We start from the raw sequence: 5,459 nt of genomic DNA, 5'->3' as shown, positions 1-5,459 counted from the left end.
ATATAAATACAACTTCATCTGTGTGTGCGTGTGGGTCCGTTCCTTATATACTCCGAAACGGTTAAACAGATGTTCTTTAACATTTACAGAACTTTAGTGTATAAGTCTGGGAGTGATCTTAAGTTTTGTCTCAGAATATCCCTGATAATTACCGATAATCGATAATCGATATTTTAATTTATCGATCATCGGTAAAGCCATTTTTTCCATGTCGTCGATTAGCAACAATGATAGAACAAAGGGCCGTGAAAATTCTAGTGTGGGTAAGTTGATAGCGTGTTTTTTTCTTTCTTGTTTTATGCATGACGTGGTCTATAGGTTCAAACTCTGCACGTAAATTTCTTAATTTTTTTTCATTAACTTCAAAGAAAATTTACATGTTTTTTAACTTATTTATTTTTTTTTTGCATGACGTAGTCTGTAGGTTCAAATCCCGCACGCAAATTTCTTAATTTTTTTTTCGTTAATTGGAAAGAAGTTTTTATGAAATTGGAAAATTTACGTGTGTGTGTGTGTGTGTATTTTTAAAATATCTGTTATATTTGCAATATAAAACTGGAATATTACGGTACTTAATTAAACTTTATAATTGATTATAGAAAAAACAAAATCGTAAACTAAGCAAAGATGATTTCTCCGTCGAAATAAAAAAAATATATATTTGAATTTCACTCAAGTCACTTAAAATAATAAAACTTCAAATAAAACTTCTTTTTTTTTAAACTAAGTTTGCTTTAACCTAAGTGTTTAGTATGAAATGATTAATTTATTTAATCAAAAATTCACAGACAGTAATACCTCCAGCAATTACAGTACAAACACAACTTAACATGGTTTTATATTTAAAAAAAATGTTCTTCAATTTAACACCTCTATTCCCCCGGGATGCGTACTATTGTTTTAATCCCCGCCGTTACTATCACCCTTTTTAATCACCTCTTTCCACTCGGGCTGAACGGTTGTTTTGATTTCCCCTACCTCCTACCTCTCCACACCCGGGCAACGCCGGGTACCGACGCTAGTATATATACATATATAATGAAACGTTTTAGCATACTAAAATATTTTCATATATATATATATATATATATATATATATATATAGTCTTTGAAGTTTTTAACCTTTAAAACTATACAAAAAATATTTTTTATCATTCGTTAGAAAACCATCTAGTCAGTAAGTCATTTAATCACCTGCAATCACTGCATCAACTCGCTCTCGAATTTACTATAGTACCAATAATTTATTTTTCAAGGGATCATCAGTTGTTTACCATGAAACACTGTTTCGGGGATTTAAAAACAAAACAGTATATTACATCATGGCTCCCAGCAGTGTTGATCAAACACCACCACCCTTAATCTTAGGAAGAAGACATGTTACAAGCATTATATATATATATATATATATATATATATATATATATATATATATATATATATATATATATATATATATATATATATATATATACAGGATCTTCGAGTAATATAAAGTTGCTGTATTCCAATAGCTTTCCCTCATTTTTTCATCACACATAACGTATCGCAACGTACATAATTTCGATTCCCATTCATATTTGTTTTTCTTCTCTCAAATTCCTCGATACAGCTTTAATAAAGTGAGGGCGAAACCGGTCAGCTGACTCCTCTATTTTTTTCTTTTATTTTCTTCACCCCGTTAACTTTATTTTAACGTTTTAATCATGAATTTTCGTCTTCTCTTCATGATTGCATTAACGATTAGATCACTCTTTCTGACGTAAAAAAAAAAACATTTAAAAATAAAAATGTTTAAATTCAATGTTATTTCACGCGGTTAATGGTAGCCAGAGATGGCTTGTGTTGCCGGGTTCGAATCTATCGACTGGTGTAAATCGTGACACCCTGCACTGAAGATTCCCGAAAGGATGAAACATTAGTGTCTATAGGTAATTAATTATTATAGTAAATAATTATACATATATATATATATATATATATATATATATATATATATATATATATATATATATATATATAAAGCTGAATGTGTGTGTGTGTGTGTCTGGTCACGAATAGGCTCCTATATGGTTGACTATTTTAAAAAACTGATTACATATAATGATAGAAGATGTATCGAGACACAGGAATGGGTATGTTTGACCTAGCAGAACGGTGGTTCATTAAAATTGTGGGGTCTGCGTTCACGCCTGGTCCACAAAGTATAGAAATAAATTTAAAAATTAAAAAAAAAAAAAAAACGTTTACAAGTGTTTTTGATATAGATTTACATAAGAATACTTTGATAAGTATGTTTTAACTTAAATAGAGATGGTATAATAAAATTGTGAGGTCTGCGTTCGCGCCTGGCCTCCATAGAATGGAAATAGGCACAGACTTTAATAAAGACTTTTCATATCTATCTGCATAAGTATACTTTGATAATTATGCTTCAGTTTGAAGAAATATGGTATAATAAAAGTATGGGGTCTTCGTTCGCGCCTGACCTCCATAGAATGAAAATATGTCACAAAGTTTAACAAGGTTTTTTAATATAGATCCACAGAATATTGTGATAAGTATTTCAGTGTGAACAGGTATGGTATAATAAATTATGGGGTTTATCTATTTTATTTTTACTTTCATCATATTTTGCTTTGGTTTTGATACCCCCAAATTCGAAGCTATCTCTTTACGACCCTTCCTTTTCATAACCTATCATACTTTCATAAATCAGAGTCCATTTTCTGTAGCCTGTTTTTGAACCCAGTCAACGACGGGTAATGTGTGTGTGTGGGTGTGTGTGGGTGTGTGGGTATATCTATCTCTATATCTATAAAAGTGAAAGTGTGTGTGTATGTGAGTCCATTTTCTGTAGGCTGTTTTTGAACCCAGTCAACGACGGGTACTTTTGCTAGTGTATATATATATATATATATATATATATATATATATATATATATATATATATATTCATCTACATGACGTGTGTATATCTGTATGTTCGTCTTTGACCGCCTGGCGTTGTGATCGTCTAATCTAGAGTTTGTTGTGTGTATATATCTTTATTTTCGTCTACTTTATATATGCGAGTGTATATCGATGCCTTTTTTTCGGTCTCGAAAGACAAAAAGAGTACCCCCTGTAGGGGCAGCAGTGCGTGTAATTGTGAGGCAAGAATTGCGCAATCTCCAACCACACACCTCCTGAATCGGCACTGCTTGAGTCCAGTGGCAAAGAGAAATCCAGGACGACTGAAAATAATGCCGAGATAAGCAGAGAGCACATACAGCACCTGAAAATCCCAAATGGCCACCCATTTAATACTGACCAGGTTCAACGTTGCTTAACTTTGGTGATCCAACGGGAACTGGTTTGTCAACGTGATTATGCCGTATCTATAATTCACAGTCATCTGTATGACGTCTGTACATACGTATGTTCATCTAGCGTTGTAATAATCTAATCTAGAGTTCATTGTGTGTGTATGAACAGAAAAAAATAATATACATAAATACCTTTACAACACAAAAGACGAATAACATTTATTGGGGGTTTAAACATCTGGACAGTCGGGAACATATCTGGTCTATAAAACTATAAAAAAAGATTCATTCTAAGAACGACAGAAACTCAAGTTTTATTTCCCGCAACTTTTTATTCCAGAGTATTTTCCTTTTTAGAAAGTTCCAACGATGATTTTGACTTTTGCCGTTTCTAATCTCCTTTACTCCAAACCATCTCGATCTGTCTCCTTCAAACTCTGAACACTCTACCAATTTCTACGTATCTCAAAAAGACCGTCTCGCCCTTAAATGACGTCATTAGTATAAGTCCCTAAGATAATCATCTGATGTTTATACATGTCATTATTTCTATGTTATCAACGAAATTGTTATGATAACATATAATTCAATAACTTGAGTGTTATTTCTTCCGCCCGTCACACCAATAATTTCCTGGGTAAGGTTGACACTGTTGTCTAAACTTCCAACTTCTGTATACGTAACGCACCTTCTCTCAACTCCAAACGAACTTCTGCTAATTCAACTTATTTCTTCGAAATCCAACTTCAAAATGAACGTCCTTCTAAAAAATCAACCCTCTTTTATCTCCAACCAGGAGCATCTCATTTGCATATCGGGTGGTCATATTGCAGGCATATAAAGAGATAAAGCAGCCATTTTTGTTTCTTTCTTCTTCATTCATTTCATTCCACGACCGACCCGTTGAATTATGCACACGTGCTAATTAGGTAAGTCGCACGTTTCCCTACATAACATTTTTAAGTCCCATTTTTTAAATCAATGTGAATAAATATTTATTCTAAATATTTTGATTATTCTAAAAAATATTTAAGCTGACAAAAGTTTTTGGCTTGAATAATCAAAATAATCGTCCAGCAACACACCTTCGGTGTTGCCCGGTCAATATCTAACACAATAAATCACCAACAAAACTAATAAAGGCCTACTAATAATCCTTACACACTCAAACTGCAGTGTACGTACAATTAGGATTCGGGTTATTTCTTACTAAACGTTTTCTTCTCTAACTACAGATTACGCATTAACATAGCTGAGCATCTGCCAACTCTTACGATCTTGTTCTCTTGGTTTATGTTTATGGTCGTCTACCTGTCGACCGGTTTCGTGTAGTATGCCTTCAACACTTATTCTACATAACCTTACATGGTAACACAATGTGTTAAAAAATCCCATTTGAGGAGAACGGTTTGGTTTAGTTGTTTTGTTTTATAGCATATCAACCCCTTTTTTTCGAGTTATTTAATGCCGAATCCAGTTATTTTGGAAATAATCTTCATGTTGCATCCAGTTATTTTGTAGAAGGTTTTTATCTTCAATGTCAATATATCTTCAGTCGTTAATTTGTAGCGTTTGGTTTGGTTGTTTTATAGTGGATTATTATCGTTTTTGTTCCTTGCCCCGCAGAACATGAATGAGTTTTGCAAAGGGAGAGGGAAAAGGGTTACAGTATTTATGTTTGGCAGATTTTAAGTTAGAAAACCAGCCAGGAAGTGGGAGAGATAGAAAGAGGAAGGGAAAAATGAAAAGAAAGGAAAGAGGGAAAAGGTGTTTTTTTGTTTTTTTGTTTTGTTTTGTTTTTGTTTTGCAGAACATAAATAAGTTTTGCAAAAGGAAGCAGAAAAACAAAAATCATCAATGTTAGGTTCATTGCGTCCCAGGAAACCAATATCTTCAGACAGACTGACCTGGTAGAAGCAGAAGAAGAACGGATACTGGCGTGTTAGGGTTAGATTGTGTAATGAAAGGGAAAAAACATTAGCGCATATTATATCAGAATGCTCTATGCTAACTCAACACCAGTATAAAAAATGGAGACACGACAAAGTCGCTCAGGTCCTACGCTGGAATATCTGCAAGCCCAATGATAAGTGGTATGAGCATAAACCGGAAGTGGTACAGGAAAACGACAATGTCAAACTTCTTTGAGAC

This window comes from Euprymna scolopes, chromosome 38 (genome assembly GCF_053919585.1).
Source record: "Euprymna scolopes isolate OS-2025 chromosome 38, ASM5391958v1, whole genome shotgun sequence".
NCBI classification, from domain to species: Eukaryota; Metazoa; Mollusca; class Cephalopoda; order Sepiida; family Sepiolidae; genus Euprymna; species Euprymna scolopes.
The sequence above is the reverse complement of the archived record's forward strand: the minus strand, read 5'-3'. Positions refer to the sequence as shown.